Source organism: Pinus tabuliformis, chromosome 5_2 (assembly GCF_031772625.1).
Source record: "Pinus tabuliformis cultivar Carrire ecotype Pingquan chromosome 5_2, CPIR1, whole genome shotgun sequence".
Taxonomy (NCBI): Eukaryota; Viridiplantae; Streptophyta; class Pinopsida; order Pinales; family Pinaceae; genus Pinus; species Pinus tabuliformis.
In genome coordinates this window covers 859,758,058-859,784,597 of record NC_142306.1, presented here as the reverse complement: position 1 = coordinate 859,784,597, position 26,540 = coordinate 859,758,058, and positions in this window count along the sequence as shown.

Genomic DNA, 26,540 nt, shown 5'->3' with positions numbered 1-26,540 from the left:
GGTTTTAACCCTGTACAAAAATTACCTTCATACGAATTCTAAGAATAGAAAATAAACAATGCGAGAGCATAACACATAAAACACATATACACAGATATTTTTCCCTGGATCCCAAAGCCGGGACTATCAGATTAATTTTTCTTTATGTTCCTTTCAATGTTACAATACATATGTATACATGCTGAAGCATCCAATACCATGGAACAAAAACCATTGCGCCCAAAACCATGTCTGAAAACCATGCACAAAACCATAGGTAGCTTCGCCCCACGTAATATAGGGTCCAAAAAAAATTTCCTCGGGGCACTGCTTCCAACCTCATAGAGGGGGGAATACCTGCTCCTCTTAAGCCCCCTGGACAGGGAGGGCTGCCAACCCCACACTATTCAATTAGCACACCGAAGGGGGGGCTTCGCCCCCCTCTAACTCCCCGATCAACTAGGTAGGCTAGTCATGGAAAGAATATAACACAACCCAACAATTCTTCCAATTACTATCCTCAAGGGAACGGGTTAGAAAAGTCAACTAACAAAAATCTCATTAGAATTTTTAAACGAACTGTCAACCAAAGCCAAAAGAATTGGCACAAATATTTGAAATTTTCTCTGTGGGTAGATAGAATCATTGAGAAGGCCTCAATAAGCACTTTTCCATTTAATTTTCTTTATGGGAAAGAAGTTGTCATCCCATCAAATCTAGCTATTTCCTCTTTGGACCTAATGCAATTCATCCAAGAAACTCCTTCTTCATCACAATTAAGGCATGATCAAATTATCAAATTATAAGAGGAGAGAGAGAAAGCAAAGATCACACATGTTCATCATCAACAATTAGTTAAAGCTTCTTTTGATGCCAGTTCAGTTTCCACCAAGTAATTTCAAATCAGAGATCTTGTCTTGAAATGGGACAAAGCACATGAGGAAAAAGGTAAACACACCAAATTCCAAAGGCTGTGGCTTAGACCATTTCAAATTGTGGAGCAAGTAGGCCCATTGACCTTCATATTACAAAATTTATCAGGAAGAAGAGATGCTCTTCCTGTTAATGGGCTTGTCTTGAAAAAATTCTTTTCTTAGGAGACAACCTCTCCTAATTGTAGCATTATCACATTTATCTTTTTGATTCTTTTTCTTTCTAGGAAAATAAATGTTGAATAGCATTTAATTTTGGCCTCACAAAAAATATTTTTGAAATATTTCAATTTTTTTCTTTGAATAGTACAAATGGTTAAGGAAATGATTATAACATTTGAAAATTAGCTTAGTTCCATGAATCTTTGAAATTTTCCTTTTTTGCCAGAATTATTTATTCTTTGAGAAACCTACAACTTTATAAAAAACTTGTGTTCTATTATCAGTCAGAAAGGCATATTTAACAAAGGAAAGACTATTTGCAAATAAACATCTTCAACTCTATAACTATCATCCAGAACTCATAAGGAGTCAATGGTTCTCCCCATCCAATAAAATTTTCTCTTTTTAGAGTGTAATTCTAAAATATATTAAAACTTAAAAGGTAAGAGGTATCATCAAGAGCCTTCTTACCATGTTGATAGGGAAATAATAAGACTGACATTACCAAAACTACATACCAAAATAGGGTAATGCCTTGAAGTTATCTTAATCTTAAGATAAGGGGTCTCATCACGAGCCAACTTGTTCAGTTGAATTACAACCAGTGAATGGCATTTTCATTGTTTGGCCATCAAACCAAGACAATAAATTTTGACCAACAAAAGATAATGATAATATACCATTTTAAAAGGAAAAAAGAAAACAAGTATATGATTTTGAATTTATCTCTAAAAAATGCATTATTTTCTGGATGGGGCACTGAATCATTGTTGGTTAAAAGGTAACCTTATGGAGGCTATGGACACCTACTGGCAACAGAGACTCTACTAGTGACAAATGAGTACATTAAAATGTTGATCTACAAAATCCCCCTACTTTGTTTTTTAAAACTAAGTAAAGACTAATATAGACAAAGGAATTTTCATCTTTAAGAGGATATGAAATCAGTTATAATTGGGCGAGTTACTGATCTAAAATTTCATGCAATTCTTATTTCTTGAACTAAATTTAGTTTGAAAGTTTTAGAAATTTCAAAATTATCAGAGATAGTTGGTTCTTCCAGTGAATCACCAATTATTGTGCTGTACAACAACCCCCATTTGATAGAATCCTTTAGATAACAAATGGGGACCCTTTAGAAAATAATTTGATTTAAAATTCATTAAAATCTAAACAAAAATCCAAAAACCCCGCTCCAAATTTTAAATCACATTTCACACTTCACAAATTCTTGTGTGCAAAAGTTAACGTTACCAATTGCAACATCACCAATTTACGATATGCACAGAATCTAAGAATATTCCTTTCTGGTCAAATCATGTCAGACTTTTTGCATCGAAAAAAAAACAATAAAACAGGTTAAACCTTCCTTTACGTATTGCGATGTGACAATGGAGCCAAAAAATGAATTAACTGTAATATCAAAATATGTTCGCATCCATCAGATCACAATTTCGCAAATCATAGAATCGCATAGCTAGTAATCAAACATATCATGTGACATTGTGAATAGTCGATTTGCGATGGAATACAAACTCATTGACACATCATTAAATTATATTTCACGTGTTAAGGGTGGTACGTTAACAAGTTTTAATTATATTCTCTAAAAAGATCATTTGCAATAATGTGAGTTAATTCGAATCTTACGCGGATATCGTTTCAGATTATGGATATTTATGATCCTGCGACTCAAGAAACTCAATGTATTCTGACCATTACAGATGCAATTAAGTGCTTCATTTTCGTTAATTTGAATAATGTTTTCGTATTTGCATGTCGTTATACTTCTATTTCTCATCCTTTGCAATATCACTCTCGTATTCTTTATGGTGATAGGATTGTAATATATACTCGATTACTCAGCTGGATGATCAAGATGAATAAGGGAAAGGTAACACAATCCAAAATTGAAGATGTACTAGAGTCATCACCTTTGTTTTCTGATACAACTTGTATACCAGAGTGTGGTGCTGGCTCCTGGGAAAATTTGTATGCTCTATTTGAGAAGGAAGTACAAAAGGAATCCATGATAGATGATATCTAATCTTTAGACGGTTCTTATCCTGAAGTTGCATGCTCTGTTTTGCATAAGGTAGAAGTTAGGCCAAAATTATTATCCTACATTGATATGGTCAAATGGGTTCTTGAAAATGTGAATATTGAGAACAAAGAATTCGTGACCTAAAGGAAAGTGGTCATCGACTCCTTTAAACCAGAGGATATCATAAGAATGTATCATTTACCTCTGCTGCACAATGTTTATGAAAAGCACTTGTGGAAAAATTTCTTGCTGAAAATGAAGAACCCTCCAAAGTTATAAAACAATGGAGGGAAAATCCGAGCAAGCACAAGATAAATAGAATTGGTAGGTTTTCAGTAGCCTCTCTTGTTGCTCCTTATTTATACATTTCCGCAATGCTATTTAGATTATTTTGGTACACAAATACTACCAAGTTTTCAGTTGAATGGATGCCTCTCATTGATGCTGCTTCTAATTGTATACTCATGGATTGGGCCACAATTTTTCAAATAACTTAGCCCGCCATATCATAGAATATAGAAGGAACCATTCTGTTACTAGAAGAACCATTCCTCCATTTTATATGTCTGCCTATGTCATGGATGTTGTATGTTTCATTTTTACTTTTCCAATTATGGGATGGAAGTGGACTCCTTAGGACCCCACGCCAATCCATGTGTATCATAAATCTCTTTGGAAATATTATTTCAATGAACATTTCAATAAGATTCGTCAGGGGGTTATCTCCCTATTCATTATGTTGTCTTTGACAAGAAAACCCCAAGGTTATCAGAAGAAGCCAAGGCTGACATTCAACCTGTAGCGATATGGTTTGGAGAAGAACTATTTACATATATCAGAGTTTTTGGAAGCACTGCTCCACCTCATGTACATTCACGGTATGTACCTGATAAAATGTTAGCCAGAGAAATTGCATATTAGGTGGTTAGCAAAGGTGTAACCAGATCTCTCAAAGAGTCTAAAAAATCTCTCCAACCCACTTTTCCACTTCAGTGTGGTGTTTATTTCTTAAATGGCTTTAGACATGCACAAGTCGAAGTCAAAGACATTCACACTTTGAATCTTGTTGAGTTTCGAGCCAGACAATACGACCCTATAAAGGTCATATATGATTTTACCATGGTTGTTAAGGTTAAATCATTTATTCATGAGGATGATTGTTTTTCATGATCTTTTTGAAGAAGCTCAACAATTTTCACAAGTACAGAGTTTAGCTTCCCTCTGACTGAATCCGGATGAATTAGCAGAATTTAAGGAGTACATACATCAAAGGCTAACACATGTTGCTTCGAATATGCTAAAAATAATCCCACAAGAATCTCAGGAAGAAAGGTTTTCTACTAATGTATCAGAAGAGGATGCAAATAAAACATCCAAAGATGTTGAATCATAGAAGGAACCTATTATAGAGAAAGACATAGAAGAACCTTCCAACAATAAGAGTACTAAGAAAGGATTGATCAAGACCAAATGCATAAAGAATGGGGGCAGCTTGAACAAATCATCAATGAATCACAAGGTGGTACAATTCAAACACAAACTTTGCCGGAAACACCAAAACATACCGCGAAATATTCAGAAAATTCTCTCACTACTTCAGAGGATATCGAAGTAATTCCCACTTTTCCTTCTTTAGAAATTGTTTTTAAAGAGGAGGAAATTCCTCCTTTGGATATTTTTATTGTCCCAAACATCAAGCAGTAATGATGAGGCAAAGAAAAAAGAGAAAAATTGATCATACTGCTATTACCCTGCCAGGCAATGAATTAATGGACTTTGTTTGGAAAGATATGCCTATAGATCCCTATAAAATTTTGACCAAATTATCTTAGTTTGCAGGAGGTTATGCTTCTGCGACAATTGACAAAGTAGAAGAAGTAAGAAATTTGATCAAATAAAAAGAGGAAAGAATAAGGTAGCTAGAAGATCAACTCACAAAAGAAAAGGAGAATACATAGGAATAGATTAAATCAAAACTTGAACAAATGTAGCAGAGTTTTGACAGCCTAAGACTTCAAAGCCATACAAAATTAAATGTCAAATATACTAAAATTTTGCAGCTGCGATTTACTGTATATCAAATAAAGGATTTCCTGAAAGTTGATGAATTCATCAAAGAAGCTTTAGAAATCAATTTGTTGCTATCAAGGAAACAATCAACCTTTTGTAAGCAGTTAATAGAGAATAGTCCATTGTACCAAGAAGTTGATGCATTAGTGAGTCAGTTCACTGATGCTAAAATCAATATTGAAGAAATATATGAGAAGATTTCAAATTTGATCACATTGCAGGATAATTAAAAGGGAAAGATAGTATAGTTTCCAAAGATCAAAGAATTTCACATTGACATTCTCTTCACTGATTGGTAAATCCAAATAAAACAAGCTGAAAGGGAAGTTTCTAGTGCAAGTGAAACATATAATAATATGATAGAAACTATTAATGGTAATCTTTGGTATGCAGGTTTTATTCAAATATGTTCACTAGGAAATCTGCCCAAGATTGATGATTTGCAGTCAATTTGGCACGAAAGTCTTGCAGAAAAAGAAAAATGGATCAGACAGTTGTTGCATTTAAATTGGGAGGTTTATTGGTTATATTTGGTAAATCCTCATAGTCAATTGATGGTCCTACTTTTCTTAACGAATTCTATCATCCATATGACTCCATCACTATTAGATACAGTTTATGTGGTACAAGAAAAGATAAGCATTAGGTAGCCTCGAGGAGTTCAGGCTGTGATGGATATCTATGAGAAGTGGAAGCAAATGAGGAGGCAACACTAATCAAGATTAGATTTTTTTTAAGTTTTAAATCAAGTTTAGTTTTGGATTTTTGACACTGATTTTAAGGAGAGTCATTTCACTCCTCAAAATTTGGTGCTTAGCTATTTTTGGAATATTTTTTTGATATTTAAACCCCTTTCATGTATTTAGAAAGGGGCCTGACAATTTTATTTGAGACTCTTTAAAAAAACTTACACTTCTGTACTTTTTAATTTTTTTCTTTAATTTTGGAGATGTAGTCTATGAATGCTTATCTGAGAAAGTTTGTTAAGAAATGCAGTTCTATTTTCTGTGATCAATATTGGAGAAAATGCGTGGATTGCAACTTATAGTCTATGGATCAATCATCTTGCATTAGGTACTTTTATCATTGTGTAGTGATTATTTTATGAATGATTAAGTTGTTTCTTTTATATGTACATTGTTTGTCAATAATATTTTAAATACAGCCTGTTATTCCTTCGCTTTTGAAATATAGCTCAGCTATCATCCTTTCTAATTTTGATAAGCAAAATTCTGTTAGATATTTGATGCAATATGTTTCATAGTCAACCATTTCGATTAACTATTGAATCGAAATAGTTGTTTCATGAATGTTTTATACTTCTTGCATGAATAATCTTCATTATCATTCAAGGTAGTCATTTATCTAGATTGCACAAATATTGATTTAAGCTCGGGTAAATAGTAATATATATAGATAGTTTGTTTTTTCTGTTGAAACCACCCTCATCTACCAAACCAGCTTTGATAATCAAACGCATACCCCATCCTACCATATTTTCAATATTGGGAAACTGGTCCCATAAATCCAGTCGAAGCCACCAACCCAAATGGATAAGGGATGGTATTCAAGTCCCCGACTGGGTGGTCACCCCCCATGTTGTTGCAGCAAATTTCGAGACTTCAACACCACCCATGCATTTTATTAAACAAATAATGATCAAAACCTCTTCATATTACCAAAGGAGGTTGATACAGTACCATACCACCAACAGGGAAAAATTTTAAGGATGGAAATTTATCTTAAAGTGTAGAAACCTTATGAAAACTTACCAATTCCTAATATGCAAATTATAAAAAAAAATTATGCTAATTTTTTTAAATATTCAAATTTCTAATGATTTTATATATTCTCCAATAAAATTATGGAAAATTTTAAGGTGAAATAATTTTATCACATAAAATATAGGTGAATCATTTTTATAATTAATAGAAATTGTCAATTTGTTTTTTAGAAAAGTCATGGAAACTTAAGCTATTTACAAAATTTAGCCCCAATTGTTTTTTATTCCCCACCAACCAGGGTTGGATTCATCTAGTCTACCACAATATCATGATTTTGAAAGGTATGATGCCAAGTACTTGCAACAGCTATGAATGATTGAGAAACTTAATGTTTAACAATGCACACTATGATTATGAATGCATGAGATAAATGTGGAAAACATGAATACTACAATTATCTTTAGCCTTGAAAAACAATCAATGTAAACATGAAAAGTAGGATTTGAAATCCAACTAAATAATCAATTATATATACTTTTTAAGTTTGAAAACAATTTTTGACCCTTATATGAGAACTTGAACTCCTTAAATAACAATTTTCTATAGTTATATGATGACCACTGTAAGAAGCCACGAAAAGGGATTATGCTCTTAGATAATTCTAATCTTGCAAGCCAAAAAAAATAAAAATAAACTAAAATGTGATTACCATTCAACTATTACAAATATCTTTGTAATAGTGTATTAGAACATCATTACTAAAATCTACTCTACCATAATAGTCCATTAAAAGTAGGTTGCAGGTTCTACCCTAACATTTCCAACTAGGTGTTGTGGCCAGCAACAACCCCCCTTCTTATTTAGTTTTATCACTAATACTACATAAGTGGGGACCCTTATTCAAAAATTAAAAAAAATCAATTAATGCTTGTATTTCCTTTTTTAATAAAACTTACTATCATAAACTTAGGAGAATACCTTAAAAACCAAAAAAGGACTTAAGTTTTATGATAAGTTAGAAGGAAATCACTCCTTAAAGCACGTTGCATCGCAAAAAGGGTAAAGGATACCATTTCACAAGCGGAATTCCAAAAATACAAAATCGTGATGTGAAATCATGCATGAAAAACCCTCATCGCATCGCACGCCTTAAAACCTCACCTACACTGAAGTGCCTTAAAACGCCGATATGCAATGGCGCATCTCACGAATTTCATTTCACACAAAACACATTAGTGGATGCTTGCCGCACGTAAAGGATTTGTGATATTGCGATATTACGATATTGCGATATTGTGATCTGTGATATTGCGAAGCAACTCGCAAAATCGCCTTATCGCAGATTTGCATGCCCTGTCGTTCAAGAAAGCTTTTTCCATAAATTGAGGCCCAGTTATGAGCATTTATGTTAATTAATGAGTTAGTTGACAATCATTAATGAAATATGGTTTTGATCTGATCAAGGAGCCAGTTCACGTAAGGTGATATATTTTATATGTTTTCCGCATTTAACGCTTTTTTGTCACCTTTTCTTATCATCGTTCTTACATCATTTGTAAACCGCAAGAGCAAAGAACTGAGAAATATACAGAGCAAAGAATAGGATATTATGGGAAAGAAGGGTAAATCCCCCAGTGCTGAAGATAAAGAGATCACTCCCTTGTACACAGACACCACCTGCAGCAAAGACGTCGGTATCACTATTTGGGAATGCATGTATAGTTTACTTGAGGAAGAAGATCCCAAGGTAATGGAGGTAACGACCATTGCAGGCTCAAAAGGGTCTTCTGAGGCATCTATTATAGATCTAGCTTGTTCATTCTTGCACAGGATAGCAGCGAGACCCAAAATTCTCCCGTATACAGACATGGTTAAATGAATACTAAATGATGTTGATATCACGTATAGAGAATTTAAAGCTCAGAACCAAGAACGTATAGAATCGTTCTTTCCACAAAATTTAAGCTTTATATCCTCTAACAAAAAGCGTGCAAGAGGCAAAAATCACACCAAGGAAGCCCAGATCAAGAAACGGAGGTAGTTTCTGAGGTGTGATCGCTAGGCAAAACCCATCGAGATGGAAAGCCTCAAATTTCTCAGTTGCCTGTAAGCGTGGAAATTTGTAGGGAAAAAGCGCTAAAGATGGAAAGTAAAATTGGAACTCAAAACCAATAATATTTATCAGGTATATCACCAAGCGATATGTAGATATCTACCAAATGTGCAGCATCTACAAACAAGTTGGAGATAGAAGGCTCAAGAAAAGGCTGAGTCAATTCAAAGGTTAACCAAGTTGAATTGGGATTCGTACTAGGCATACTTGGTAAAACCACACAGCCAGTGCATGACTCTCAAATGTGTCATCAATTCTGCCGAGAAGATGGCGCCAACTCTTACAGATTCTGTTTTCGCAGGACAGCTAAAGTCAGAAGTCGGCCAGCCAACTCTCCTCAAGCAAATGCTGAACGCATGCGATTTCAAGGAGCAGATACATCAGTAGTTAGTTAGTAGTTTTAGTTTTAGATTCAATTTTAGTTTTAGTTTTGCTTTATTTTTGCCTGAAATGAGGACGGTCATTTAAACCACATCCTACATTTTTGTAATAAATTATTTTTAGAATTAGTTAGTAGTATTTAAACCCTTCTCATGCATTTAGAGAAGGGTCCATAAATGTATCAAAAAATTGTCCTCAAAACATGCACTTTCGCACCCTCCGAGGAGGTTTTGATGAATGAATGCAATAGGATTTACTGGTATCTGTGTTTAATATCTACCACTAATTTTGCGCTTTTGTACTCTTAGTGGATGTTGGATTAAGAAGAAATAGATCATTATTGTTGGAGCTCATGAGTAGAACTAGTTATAAATGGTACTTTTATCTCTTAATTGTTTCTGCTTATGTGTTATGGTGATATTCATGTTCAGTTATTTATATATGAATGCTTAAATGCTTGAGTTATCATTCAGCACTTTTGTACGGTGATAGCTATTTGTTTATGCTTAGTATATGAGTAGCTTACTATGCGATATGTTTTTCACAACTGTTTCATCTAACTTTTTATATGAAATGGTTTATCTTTATTGAATTCTTTTCTCATAACAGTTGAATGATCTTTATTACCAATTGTCATTTGAAATCATTTAAGGTCGCATAAAGGAAATATTACATCCCAGGTTAGTTTATAATTAGATATTTTTGTTTATTAGATTACAATTGCATGTTGATAAATTAGACTTAGAATAAAGGAAGAATTTTACTTAGGAATCATTGGTTAAGAAATATCAATTCTCAACACACACACATATTTGGAAACTAGTCCCATATCCCCAGTCGGACCCACTATACCAAACGGAAAAGGAGCTGCTAACCAAGGTCCGGACTGGGTGGGTATCCCCCTTGTTGTAGACCCGATTTTCAGGGCTTCAAAATATTTGGCACTAGAAGGAGGGCCAGAAGTGTGAATGGCAAGCAAGTCTAAATCTAAATACCATTTTGAGAGTAAATCTCCCTCACCATCTCCCCCGACTTCTCCATCTCACTTAGAATCTTTAAATCTTGAGCCAAAATTCGAAAGAACAACAACCACTGCCACAAACCTTGATATTTCTGAGAAATCTACTATTGAACGTCCTGAAGTTGAATCTTTGATTCATAAACTTCATCGATTTTCAATATCACCTCAAATATCTAATAAATCTCAAGGCAGTGTGACTTCACAATATAATCCTACTCATCCTCTCACCATATTAAAGAGTGAAAAGTTTGGTATTGAGCCAATTGAGTTACCTCTACTTACAAGAAAGAGAGCCAGGAAATCACCTAAAGGGTCTGATAGTGAGACTCTTTCGTCATCATCATCCATCTCAACTTCCCCACCGTGAAGCCAACCATCCACTCCTCCACTTCCAATCATCGTCCAGCAGACCACTAGAACTTCAACATCTCCTTCCCAAACATCAAGAACTATAATATCCTCATCTTCCCAACCGCAAGGATCATCCTCTGCAGTTTCCTCTATTAGCAGTTCAACGATGGCCCAAATGCCATGGAATAACCCAGGGGTAGTCTTAATCCCTGCACCCTTGAGTCAATTACTGGCCCATCCTAAAAAATGGCTGCCTAAGTTTAATCCTGAAGTAGGCATGCTAGCAGAAGAACACATAAATAATTTTATGTTATCCATAAAACTCAACGGGGTCACTAATGAGGACGCTGTCATTCGGCTTTTCCCTTACACGTTGCAAGGAGCAGCTATATCATGGTATTTCTCATTACCGTCTGGGTCTATTACTAGTTGGGACATCTTCCAAGAATAATTCTTGACTAAGTTTGGTGATGACAGATTCACTGCAACATTAATCAATGACCTATCTAACCTTAGAGCTAAATCAAAGGAAGCTATCAAAGATTTTAACTCATGTTTTAATAAACTATTGAACAAAATTCCTACTGCTTCTAAACCCAGTGAAGAAGTGCGAAGTGAATGGTACATCTCTGTGTTACCATCAAACATAGCAATCTTCATGGATAGAGCTAACAAAACAACTTTAGCTAACAATATGAAGGAAGCAATAGCAGTAGAGAAACGTATCATAGCTCTAGAAAAGAAAAACGCCATTGAAGAACATAAATCCAAAAAGGTTTCTTTCAAAGAAGATCCAAAGAAAAACAGCCCAAAGACCCATTTGATTTAGAAGGATTGCAAAAAGTTTTGAAGACCATGTCTAACGAAATGGTTGATATAAAGAAACAAGTAGCAGAGACTTCTTCTAAAAAGCCTTATAAGCCTTATAGAAGAAATCCTTCAACTGATCCAAAGCCTCCTAATGCTATTACAAGTGCTGAATCAGAAGAAGAAGAAGAGGAAATTACTACCGACGTACCTACCGATGAAGAAGAAGTTGTAGAATTACAAGGTATGTGGGATTTCATCCTCCCCGATGAAGAGGATCAAGAGGCATCGCCAGTTAATAATCGAATTAGAAATCAACTCGATCCTCCTCAATCTACTCCTAAGCCAAAGAGCTTAAGCTCAACGCCTAAGGATAAAGTCACAGCCAAGAAAACTACATCCAAAGAGACTCAAACAAGCCCAGTCCAAAAAGATTCACCAACTCCATCTAAAACATTGATTGTTTTGGATGAAATGGAGTATAACATCATAGAAGACATGAAGAAGACTAGGGCCAACATCACGTTTTATGATTTGAGCAAGCTAAAACATCAACAAAAGCTCCTTTTGAAAGAATTGCATGCAGTACCAGTTGCACCATTTCCCGCTGTTGTAATCTCGCAAGCTTCTCATGAGATGGGAAGACCTCCAAATACCGTGATTAACAAAGTTGATCCAAATGACATCGATATAATTGGAGGAAGGTCAAGATCTCATACTTTGCCATTTCTTCTTACTGATGAAATTTTCAATAAAAATTTGCATAATTGTTTAGTGGATTCAGAAGCCTCATCCAATATTCTACCTAAATCAATTTGTGCAAAGTTGAAAGTTCAACCTCAAAAATATGTTGTGCGCATAGTGCACCTGGATGGGTCGCAAGTTGAAGTGAACGGTGAATTAAATCAGGTTACCATAAGGCTATCATCTAATCCAAAGGTATGTCAAGTTATCGATATTTTAGTTGCAGACATTCCAGAATTCTATGGCTTAATTCTTAGCAGGGATTGGTCAAAAAATCTTATTGGATACTTTGCAACCGATTGGTCGCATATGTGGCTCCCTTATAATGGTAATCCAAATCAGATAAAGGTTGAGTGAGAAAGACATCAGAAATACATAGTAACAGAATTGGAAGGAGTAAACGAACCGGTAGCATACACCAATAATATAATTGGAAACTATTCTATTGATTCTTTCCTAGGAAATTTCAATGCTCACACTTCACCTTACTTAGAACATTCTGTTTTATCTCAAGTAGAAAATTTTTCTCAGACAAATAGTTCTAAATGTATTAATTTTATAGATAATCTTGTAAATAAATCTTTATTTTGGAAGTTATTTTTTTACGGTTCTAAGTCTAATGAAGAAGTAGGATCAAGATGCGTATTAGTTAGCCCAGAAGGAAACAAAACTATGCTAACTTGTAGACTCGAGTTTGAATGCACTAATAATACTGCAAAATATGAGGCTTTCGTCCAAGGATTATACAAAGCAATCAGATTGAACATCAAATATCTACAAGTCTTCGGAGATTCTGAAATTGTTATCAGATAGGTACGGAATACTATACATTGTCTATCAGGTCATTTAAAGCATTACCAATCTTTAGTACAAGATCTGACCGAACATTTTATAGCATTCAATATTTCATCAATTCATAGAATCCAGAATTCTAGTGTCGACCTCTTAGCAAACGTGGATTCCAAGCTCATTCCCTCAGAAGACTTTAGCCCCGATAGATTGTCAATTGAATTAATCTTTAGACCCTCAATTCCTAATAACATTAAAAATTGGAGAATTTTCAATGATGATCCTGATATTGTAAGATTCCTCACCTCTGAGGGATCTTATGCTAATCAGATAATTGATGAGGACCAACATGATAGACAATTGCAACAAGATAGCACTAATAATGCTATGCCAAAATCAGTAGTCAAATTAGAAGATCTATATGATTTAAAAGATCGATTAAAAAGATCTACCAATTCAAAGCTTCAAAGTTCAACTCTGAACTATGAACTAGTGAATCTAGGAACTGATACCAAGCCATAGAATATCAACCTAGGCCTTGGCTTGGCTCCTGAAGAAAAACTAGCTTATGTTCGTCTCTTGAAACAGTACAAAAGTGTCTTTGCTTCAAACTACGATGAACTTAAGACTTATGACACTTCTATCATCCAACATACTATCCCAATGATAAATGATGAAAAACCTGTCCAGCAGAAACTGAGAAAGATACATCTTAATTTAGAAAACCAAATCAAATTTGAGCTTAATAAGCTATTGAAATCCAAAATCATCTTTCCCGTATGACATTCTCAATGGGTTTTCAATATGGTTCCCATTAGGAAAAAGAACGAAGACATTAGAATTTGCATTGACTTTCGAAATCTGAACAAAACCTGCCAAAAAGATAATTTTCCTTTGCCTCCTATGGAACAAATATTGCAGGCAGTTGCAGGATCAAAATTAATGTCCTTCTTGGATGGTTTCTCCGGCTATAACCAAGTTTTGGTCCATCCCGATGATTAATTAAAAACCACATTCAGGACCAAATGGGGTACTTATGCCTATCAAAAGATGCCTTTTGGTCTAATTATTGCTGGTGCTACATTCCAAAGATCCATGGACATTGCATTTAAAGGATTAGTAAATAAATCAGTAGTAATCTACCTGATGATATAACTGTATATTCAAAGAAGCGAGGCAATCATATCAGAGATTTAAAACAGATCTTCCAACAGTGTCAAAGGTATGCAATTTCACTCAACCCCAAAAAATCCTTTTTTTGCATTAAGTGAAGGAAAACTCCTTGGGTTCATAATGTCAAAATCTGGAATCCACATCGATCCTGATAGAATCAAAGAGATTTCCAAAGTACCTTTGCCTCACAACAAGAAAGTTATGCAATCTTTCCTTGGCCAGATTAACTTTGTAAACATATTTGTTCTAGATTTTTCAAGAATCGTATCTCCTTTACAGGCAATGATTAAAAATAACTCAAACTTCAAATGGGGCCAAGATGAATATGAAGCATTTAATTTGATCAAACAAGCAATTATTAACGCTCCATCTTTTGCAACTCCCAATTTTTCTGATCCTTTTATTTTATATACATTTGCATCTGATAAATCATATGCTACGATACTCACTCAACCAAATCAAGACAAGGCAGAAGCCCCAATTGCTTTTTTCAGTTCAAATTTACAAGGGGCCAAGTTAAACTATTCAGATGTAGAGAAACAAGCATTTGCTGTTTTGAAAATGATAAAATATTGTAGATCCTTTTTACTTAAAACCCATACAAAGATCATAGTACCGTTTCCAGCGGTAAGAAATCTTTTAGTACAAAAAGATGTGGGTGAGAAAATAGCCAATTGGGTTACTGCATTACAAGAATATGACATTGAGATTAAACCAGCAAATATTGTTAAAGGTCAAGGCTTTTACAAAATGCTGGCTGGAGCATCGCTTATTTCCAAAATACCATTTACAGAGATACAAATGTGCAAGGTAAGCCTAAACGATGTTGATTCATTATACGCTGATATCATATTCTATCTAAAGAATAGATATGCCCCTTCAAACCTCGATTCGACAAAGAAAATAGCTTTAAGGTTGAAGGCTAAGCAATATTAGCTCGTGAACGATGTACTTTTTAGGATGAATTATGATTCTGTTCTCCTTAGATGTCTTGAGAAATCTGAAGCAGAAAAGGTTTTGCAGGAACTCCACGATGGACCAGCAGGTGGACATTATGCTGGTGATACTACCACACATAAAATCCTCCTCATAGGCTATTACTAGCCCACATTATTCAAAGACGTGCATAGCTATGTAAGAAAGTGTCAAGTTTGTCAAACTGCTGCTGGAAGACAAAAGAAGCCATCACTACCTTTGCAGCCAGTCAACATTGAATAACCTTTTGATCAATGGGGATTGGATATAATAGGTGAGATCGTTCCGCACTCTTCTAAACAGCATAGGTATATTCTTACAGCTACAGACTATTTTACTAAATGGGTAGAAGCAGTTCCTCTCAAGACAGCTAATGCTGAACACATCATTGAATTTATAGATCAGTTTATAATCACCATGTTTTGTTTACCCTCTACTTTAATGTTTGATAATGCATCATATTTTTCTGGCAATGCTATGACTGAATTTGCACTCAAAAGAGGTTTTAATCTTAATTACTATGCCAATTATTACCCACAGGGGAATGGATTAGCTGAATCTACGAATAAAAATTTGATTAGGATCATTAAGCGAACCATTGACCAGAGTCATAAAAATTGGCACAAGTCTTTAATATATGCTTTATGGGCGGAACGAATAACACAGAAAGTCTCTATTGGCACCTCTCCCTTTAATTTAGTTTATGGGAAAGAAGTGGTTCTTCCAACTCATCTAGCAATTCCCTCTTTGGCCTTAGTTCAATATGTTGATGAAACACCAACTTCTTCCTTACAACTAAGGCAGTTGCAAATCCTTAAGCTAGAGGAGCAAAGAGAGTAGGCTAAAATAACTCATCCTCATCACCAAGCATTAGTAAAAGCTTCTTTTGACTCAAACATGATGTCCAGAAAAGACTTTTAGATAGGGGATATAGTTTTAAAATGGGAAAAGGCTCATGAGGAAAAGGGAAAACATACGAAGTTTCAACGAATGTGGCTTGGCCATTTCCAAATCACAGAAATCATATGCCCATCTACCTTTATGTTACAGGATTTAACAAAAAAAAGAGAATCTTTACCCGTTAACGGGCAGATCCTAAAAAAATACTTTCCATAGGAGATCCTTCTTCTATTTTGTAGATTAGTTTTTCTTTATTTACATAATAAAACCAGTTGTAAACAGTTACATTTGGAATTCACGAAAAGGACAAGTATTTCTTTTATATTTTGTTTTTCCGCTTGTATAAATAGAAATAATCTAGAAAGTTGGTCATTATTATTGAAAGATAAAGTCAAAAAGCTATAAGCCTGAATATGATACTAGTTTCAACCTTGTAAATTTTGATTAAAAGCTACCTTTAGTGGGAATTTGTTTTATATTAGTCCAATGAAAGGCATCAATAACAAAACAAAGATTCTATGTAGAAAATGTCTTTCCAAAAACTATACCATTGTTGTCCAAAGCTATTCTTAAGGAAATAATGACTTCCTCCCCACTTAAGGAATCACAAGCTTTAGGGAATAATACAATGATACACTTTAAACTTAAAGAATAAGAGGTCTCATCACGAGCCAACTTATCATGATCATAGATATTATAGCTTGCTGACTTTGCCAAAACTGCATACCACAACAGGGCAATGACTCAATATTGTTACAATCAAGAGACAAGGGATCTCGTCATGAGCTAGCTTGTTTAGCAAAGCTATAAATCAAGTGAGTGGCACTCTCATAATTTGGCTATCAAACCAAGGAATTGTTCTTTAAGGATTAAAAGAAAAAAAGAAATAAGTGTAGATATGGATTTCTATTTGAAAATTGTATATTTCTCCAAGTGGGATATAGGATCATTGCTGGGTAACAGGTAACCCTTTCGAGGCTATAAACGCCTGCTTGCAGCAGTGGCTCTACCTATGAAAAATGAGCATATTTAAAACTGATTTACAGAGAAGGCTTTGTTTTTATCTTTATAAACCAAGTAGTGACTGATGTAAATACAATGACTAGCTCTAGGAAGTAAATAAACAAAGTTGACATAGACAAAACAAACTATCATTGACAGCTGAAAAGCATATTGTATTTTATCTTTCTATAATAAAGTTTAATTTTCTAGGAAATTTCTTGTTTTGGAAGTTTAGGAAATTCAAAAGAAAAGCAAAGATAATTGGTTCTTCCAAGTGAATTTCCAATTGTTGTGTCCAGCAACAACCCCCCTTCTTATTTAGTTTTATCACTAATACTAAATAAGTGGGGAGCCTTATTCAAAAATTAAAAAAAATCAATTAATGCTTGTATTTCCTTTTTTTATAAAACTTACTATCATAAACTTAGGAGAATACCTTAAAAAACCAAAAAAGACTTAAGTTTTATGATAAGTTAGAAGGAAATCACTCCTTAAAGCACGTCGCATCACAAAAGGGGTAAAGGATACCATTTCACAAGTGGAATTCCAAAAATGAAAAATCGCGATGCGAAATCATGCATGAAAAACCCTCATCACATCTCATGCCTTAAAACCTCACCTACGTTGAAGTGCCTTAAACGTCGATATGTGATGGTGCATCTCGCGAATCAAATTTTGCACAAAACACATTAATGGATGCTTGCCACATGTAAAGGATTTGTGATATTGCGATATTACGATATTGTGATATTACGATCTATGATACTGCGATCTGCGATATTGTGAAGCAAATCGCAAAATCACCTTATCGCAGATCTACACAGCCCGTCGTTCAAGAAAGCTTTTTCCATAAACCGAGGCCCAGTTATGTACATTTATGTTAATTAATGAGTTAGTTGGCAATCATTAATGAAATATGGTTTTGATCTTATCAAGGAGCCAGTTCACATAAGGTGATATATTTTATATGTTTTCCACATTTAAAGCTTTCCTGTCACCTTTTCTTATCATCGTTCTTACCTCATTTGTAAACTACAAGAGCAAAGAACAGGATATTATGGGAAAGAAGGGTAAAGCCCCCAGTGCTGAAGATAAAGAGATGACTCCCTTGTACACAGACACCACCTGCAGCAAAGACGCTGATATCACTACTTGGGAAGGCATGTATAGTTTACTTGAGGAAGAAGATCCCAAGGTATTGGAGGTAACGGCCACTGCAGGCTCAAACGGGTCTTCTGAGGCATCTATTATAGATCTAGCTTGTTCATTCTTGCACAGGATAGCGACGAGACCCAAAATTCTCTTGTATACGGACATGGTTAAATGAATACTAAATGATGCTGATATCATGTATAAAGAATTTAAAGCTCAGAACCAAGAACGTATAGAATCGTTCTTTCCACAAAAATTATGCATTATATCCTCTAACAAAAAGTGTGCAAGAGGCAAAAATCGCACCAAGGAAGCCCAGATCAATAAACGGAGGCAGTTTCCGAGGCGCGATCGCTAGGAAAAACCCCTCAAGATGGAAAGCCTCAAATTGCTTAGCTTCCTGTAAGCGTGGAAATTTGTAGTTAAAAAGCGCTAAAGACGGAAAGTAAAATGGGAACTCAAAGCCAGTAATATTTATCAGGTATATCACCAAGCGATATATAGATATCTACCAAATGTGTAGCGTCTACAAAAAAGTTGGACATAGAAGGCTCAAGAAACGGTTGAGTCAATCCAAAGGCTAACCAAGTTGAATTGGGATTCTTACTGGGTGTACTTGGTAAAGCCACACAACCAGTGCATGACTCTCAAATGTGTCATCAATTCTGCCGAGAAGATGGCGTGAACTCCTACAAATTCTGTTTTCACAGGACAGCTAAAGTCGGAAGTCGTCCAGCCAACTCTCCTCAAGCAAATGCTGAATGCATGCGATTTCAAGGAGCAGATACATCAGTAGTTAGTTAGTAGTTTTAGTTTTAGATTCAATTTTAGTTTTAGTTTTTCTTTATTTTTTGCCTGAAATGAGGACGATCATTTATACCACATCCTACATTTTTGTAATAAATTATTTTTAGAATCAGTTAGTAGTATTTAAACCCTTCTCATGCATTTAGAGAAGGGTCTAGAAATTTATCAAAAACTTGTCCTCAGAACATGCACTTTTGCACCCTCCGATGAGGTTTTGATGAATGAATGGAACATGATTTATTGATATCTGCGTTTAATATCTACTATTGATGTTGCCCTTTTGTACTCTTAGTGGATGTTGGATTAAGAAGAAATAGATCATTATTGTTGGGGCTCATGAGTAGAACTAGTTATAAATGGTACTTTTATCTCTTAATTGTTTCTGCTCATGTGTTATGGTGATATTCATGTTCAGTTATTTATATATGAATGCTTAAATGCTTGAGTTATCATTTGGCACTTTTGTACGGTGATAGCTATTTGTTTATGCTTATTATATGAGTAGCTTACTATGCGATATGTTTTTCACAACTATTTCATCTAACTTTTTATATGAAATGGTTTATCTCTATTGAATTCTTTTCTCAGAACAGTTGAATGATCTTTATTAACAAGTGTCATTTGAAATCATTTTAGGTCATGTAAAGGAAAGATTACATGCCAGGTTAGTTTAGAATTAGATATTTTTGTTTATTAGATTACAATTGCATGTTGATAGATTAGACTTAGAATAAAGAAAGCATTTTACTTAGGAATCATTAGTTAAGAAATATCAATTCTCAACACACACACACATATTGGGAAACGAGTCCCATATCCCCAGTCGGACCCACTATACCAAATGGAAAAGGAGCTGCTAACCAAGGTCCGGACCGGGTGGGTATCCCCCTTGTTGTAGACCTAATTTTCGGGGCTTAAACACTAGGTCACAAGAGGTCGCATTACAAATAAATCGTTCAATGTGATTTAAAATTGGAGTTCACAATTATTTTTAAACTCACTACAAGAATACTAGAATTCTAATACTATAGGAAAAAACAAATATAGATTTGGAGATGAAATATTATATAAAAAGAATAATATGTTATATAGATGAATTAAAGCATATACCCAAATTCCAACTGAATTTCAAAATCCTTTAATTATTTATCCATAACCATAAAATAATTTGTTTGCAAAAAATAGATAAAAGAGTTATGTATATGGAACGAAGACAACTAGTCAAACCAAACAGATTGAGTAATTTCCACTCAACCATTGGAAAACTGCTATAAAACTCTAATCCACTATCCAAGAGATGATACCACAGGGGGGGAATGAAAGAAAATAAGACTAAAAATGTTGGAATCGTGATTCCCATTACAACAGAACCTATAGGTGTTAGTAAATGGGCATATCACTAGAGTTAATGCATCCTTGATAAGTAGTTAAGCACATGTCGCAAAACACACAAGGAGCACTAGATTATACAATTCCCCAAAATTCCCCCCAATGCGAGTCGACTGTGATTTGAGCTTGAGACCTTTGGGTCTGATACCACTTGTTGGAATCATGATTTCCATAACACCAAAACCTACATGTCTCAGTAAATGGATATATTGCTAGAGTTAATGGATCCTTGAGAGGTGGTTAAGCACATGTCATGAAACACATAGGGGGGCATTAGATTATATAATTCCCAGCAAAAATCTTAGCCTAAATGAAGTTCAAATACTAAATTATCACTTCCAATATTTATGGGAGATAGAGTAGCTCTAAATACCCAAAATATCTTCCCCGCACAACAGAGGGAGTAATTCCTTTTATGCTTCTTAGTCCATCATAAATCCCTCCTTTTAGTGCTCTTTAGTGAGGACATGGAAAGGTCTAGTTGTTATCTCAAATATGAAGAATATTTTTCTTGGTTCATTAGCTCTTTTCTTAGGTGTATCAACTTATTTTTATAGGTCATGTGATGTAAAATGGTAATGGATTATTTTTTTCTACTATTCCACCCTTTCTCCCTACTTTTTCCTCTATGTTTTTCAACCTATTTCATCACATTCCAATTTACCATGCATAATTTCTCAATAATAAGTCAACCCCCCACTACTTCTTCTTTCTCCTAGACTGTGGGGGAGACACATTGCTAAAATGTAGGAGTGGTGGCCTAAATCTAAGAAATGGTTTTATCCACTACTCATGCCTTAAATAAGGTGAAGATAATAAAGTAGGATAGCTAGAAAGGAACTACAAAAGTTTAGACATGAAGAAATCCCTTATGCCCCCTTAGCTTTCCCCACCTATGGTATCATAGCCCCTAGTGAGCCTTCTAATTACCTTTTACCTATTTTTAAAAACAATTAGAAATATTTTTCATGTACTTGTCAAAGCAAGATTCACATAATACTTGTGAACTATAATGCACTGTCTATGTTAGAACAATATTTTTATTTATTTTTATAGTTATGAAAATGAAATAAGAATGAAAAAATGTAGGAAAATGGTTTCAATATATCTATGGAAAATTCATAAATGCTAAGGTAACATAAGATAAATCTACTACAAGGAAGGTAAACTACTTTATTTAGGCCTAGAAGCAGGGTGTTCTTACCTATAGCTAAATTAAAGGAAATAATAAAGACCCTATCTAAGTTCAACCATCCTAGAAGCAATTTGTTGTTACCCTAGTTGAAGAAAAAATAGGCTAAACTAGATTCAACTGGCCTAGAATCAGGGCGTTGTTACCACAATTGAATCAAAGGAAATAGTAACAGTATAAAATATATTCAATTAGTCTGGAAGCAAGGAGTTGTTACCGCAATTGAATGAAAAGACAAGGGTATCCAACTAATATAACTTCATTGGTCTTAAAGTAATGTATTATTACATTAGTTGAATGAAACATAAATTGTTTAAAATGAAATCTAACTATGTTGCAAATCTAAGAGGTGATTGTATATATATAAAAAAAGCTTTCCATTCTCAATCCAACTTTACATATAATCAATCTTATATCCTATTCAACTCAACACAATTGTAATCAACCAAATCATATGAGCAATAGTATGAAAACACATAAATATAATTTAATCAAGTATTAGTGTTGCAACAATAAATAAACTTCAATCAATTGCATAGGAATTCTAAATTGAAGCATAATGTTTTATTTTTCACAAGTGGGAAAACCTATCATAACTCAATTATCAAACTAACAGTGAGGACAACCATCTCTGGCTGCTAACCGCAAATAAAAATTGACTCGTCACCGTTAATTAAGGAAAACCATGCCACCTGCAATAACCCGTTGGTGGTCCGTAAGGGGGCAGGCTTTCACTCCTGCCAGATTCCTCTGGGTCTTGGGTCATTAACCTATTTCCTTACATCCGAGGAAGATGATATTTTAGCCAAGCATAAGCATTTTTAGGGCATACTCCAGACCCGTGTTACATCTATTCATAACCGAAGCATAATGCTATATCTATTGTTGTAATAATAGATAATTAATAACTAATTAAATCAATTCAAAAATCAAACCTATACTAAAACCATTTCGAATGTTGAGATCTATGGTTGTTTTTGAGTGCGAGGGGTAAGGGAGCATCTCATGAAATTAACAAGAGGGGGTTGGACACTATCACAACTCCCTCTTGTCATAACTCTACACTAGCCTTTTGCACCTATACTTTGTCATTCTTGCGGCAACTCACAAATGCAACAACTCCATGTTTTTTATGACTTCCACGGTAGTGTACCGGTTGTGTCATGCCTATAGAAGCATACTTTTCTATATTTTTCTCGGCCCTTGTGACTTTGACTCACACCCAATTTCTCTATCCCCTATGAGCATGGAACCTGTAAATAAAACTATGGGTATAAACTTCAAACAGTTCCCACAAACTCTAGCATTTGAACCTATCAGATTCCTATAAGAATTTTTTACGTCAAGGTTTTAAACACAAGATATTGAATATTTCTCCCATTATTAGCTTAATTAGTGAATTCACATACATGATAGTAATTCATGCTCGGGTAACAATCTTGCTTCTCAACATTGCATAGGCTTGAAGACGCATAGTCAAAACAAAGACACACCATGTGATATTAATACGCAAAGCTTTAGATAATTACACAAACAAGGTTTACTATTCATGGGCTTGAGTGATAGAGAGCTCTGAGTACCTAATTTGTTCTCTTTTATATCCTATCTAAAAAAACAAAATATCCCCTTCAAAAAATGGGCTATAACTAATAGCTTTTTAGGATAATTACATATGTCCCTGAGTGTAGAAACAAGAACGCACCTAATACTATTATATATTTACATATGTCCTCTAAGACACCTTATTAAAACTAACATATTCCTAGGTGAAAATATCTCTGACAAAAAAATCTCTAATTATATAAATAATGGGGATTACCCTGCATTAGACTCCCCCATAACAAAAGATTTCATGGAATCTTGTCCATGAGGCCTACAACAATGTCATCATGTTTCAGGATTTCTACATCACTCATCTGAATTGCATCTTCATTTGGAAGACCCTTCAATTTGACCAAATATTTGTAGTAGTCCTTCTTTCTCGTCTTCTTAAAAACCCTCTGGTTAGTAATATTTTCCAACTATAGCTTATGTGATATAAGTAGCTGAGCTTCTTGTTGAATCCTCTCTTCCTCATTATACTTCTTATCTCTAGGTTCCCTGTAAGGTTACATTTCTACAAAATTAAATATAGGATAGATCCCTATATTATATGGAAATTCAATGTCATAAGAATTTTCTAAGAACTTCCTCAATATTTTTCAAGTACCAATCTTCTTTAATTTTGTCTTAATGTATTCATTTTTTGGAAATATTTCCTTTCTTAAGTGTTCTAAAACTAGGTCCCCCACTTCAAAATTTAATTCTCTCCTCTTGAGGTGAGATATTTACTTGTATTTATGGTTTCTTTCTTGTACGTTCCCTTTGACCTGTTCATGTATAATTTGTATGGTTATAGAAAATTCCTCTACATCAGGACTTTGAATTTCTCCATTTCCAAAATTTATGATTTCATAAATGTCTTTTACGTGCATTCCATAAACAATTTGAAATAAAAAATTTCCTATACTCCTATTAGGAGTATCATTGTAGGAAAACTCATATTCTAAGAGGAGTTAATCCCACTATTTGTTGTGCTAATTTACCAAGAAACTCAACAAATTTCCCAAGATTCTATTAACCACTTCTATTTTCCAATTTGTTTGGGGATGATAGGCTGAGATATTGTAAGATTTACCCATAGCTTCCACCAAAAATTCCTCCAAAAGTTTCCAACAAATTTTGTGTCTCGGTATGAGACTATACTCCTGGCCAGTCCATGTAGTCTTACAACTTCATTGAAAAACAAATTGTCAATGTGAGTGGCATCATTTGTTTTTGAACGGGGTATAAAATGTGCCATCTTGGAAACTCTATCCATTACCACAAAAATTGATTCATCATTCCTCTGATTTTTTGGCAAACCCAAAAAACGATCCATGCTAGTGGCCTTACATGGCCTATTTGGTATGAATGCCGATATAACCCAACATTTTGTTGTTTTCCTTTTCCATATTAACAATTTTTTCATTTTTCCACCAAATGTCTTACATTAGTTCTCATACCTAACCAATAGTAAAAGAAATTAATGGGACATATGTTTTTTCATGGACAAAATGACTAGCTAGTCCTCCACTGTGCTTCTCCCTCAACAAATTGTCTCCCTTCGACCCCTTTTGAATGCATAAATTGCTTCCCTTGAACAAAATTTCCTCCTAAATCACGTATCTAGTCCAAGGACTTCTATCTTTGATTATGTGGTTTTCACAGATTTCATAAATTTCATTCAAGTCAGAATCCTCCTTGTACATATCTTGTAGGTCTACAAATACCAAAGCATTCATTTGAAGTTCTTGCAACACTAAACATCTCCTGCTGAAAGCATTAGCAACTTTATTATCATTCCCACTAATATGTTTCATAACAAAAGAAAAAAATTTCATATATATTCTACCCATTTGGTATGTCTCTGATTCAACTTCTCCTTTCTAGTTATGAATTATAATTCGTGATTGTAAGTGTATAGAATAATTTTTTAGGGCCTGAGATAATGCCTACACTTCTTTAAAGATTGGATTAATGCATAGAATTCCATGTCATAGGTAGAATAATTTTTCTTTGTCTCATTCAATTTTTCATTGAAAGAGGAAATAGGCTTGTCATCTTCACTAAGAACAACACTAATGGACATTCCACTGAAATCACACTTCACCTGAAAATGTTTCTGAAAATAAGGAAATATTAAAACTAGTTGCTCTTTTATATTCTCCTTAAACAATTGGATTACTTTTCAAATTATTTTTTCCATTTAAAGTGTTGGGTTTTCCTTTTAATGGTGTCCACTATCGGTGCACAAATATGATTAAAGTTTTGAATGATTTTTTGGTAAAAGATGGAAAATCTGTGAAAACTTCTCACTTCATGAATATTTGTTGGAGAAGGCCAATATTTAATGGATTTTACCTTCTACATGTTCATTTTCAATCATTCGGGAGAAATTACAAACCCCAAATAAACTAGTTCTATATTAATAAAAGAAAGAAAAAAATCATATTTATGAATTTTTTTTCCTATTGTAGCTTTCTCAACACTAGTTTTAAAAACATGAGATGTTCTTCCTCTATTTTATTGTACACAAGGATATCATCTAACTCAACTAGTACAAATTTACCAATAAAGTCGTTAAGGAGCTCATTCATGAGCCTCATAAAGGTACTAGTTGTGTTCGTCAAGCCAAAAGGCATAACCAACCATTCATGTAAGCCATCATTAGTTTTAAATGCATTCTTCCACTCAACTCCTTCTCTCATTCTAATTTGATGATACACACCCTTTAAATATATTATTGAAAAAAATCTTGCTCCACACAAACAATCCATTATATCATCCATAAGAGGTAAGGGAAATCTATATTTTATTGTTATTTTTTTTATTGTTCTCAAATCAATGCACATTCTCTAGCCTCCATCCTTGTTTAGACCCAAAACTATTGGCACAACATAATGGCTCAAGATTTCTTTAATCAGACCTTTGTCCAACAGCTCCTGGACCTACCTTTCTACTTCCCATTTCTCCTTCAATATCATCATGTAAACTTCCTTATTGGATAGACTAGCTCCTAGAATCAAATATATGTGGTGATTTAAATTCTCCCTATAGGTGGTAAGGCATTTAGAAACTCATCAACGATAACATTAGCAAACTCATCTAACAATGAATGAATTTCAACATGAAACTCATTCAAATTTTTATGTGCAAGTATAGATATAGGATTACCAACTAAGGAAAATTATACCTCTTCTTTCTTCTTGACTTCTTGCAGTAATTGTTTCTATCATCATCAACATGCTTGGG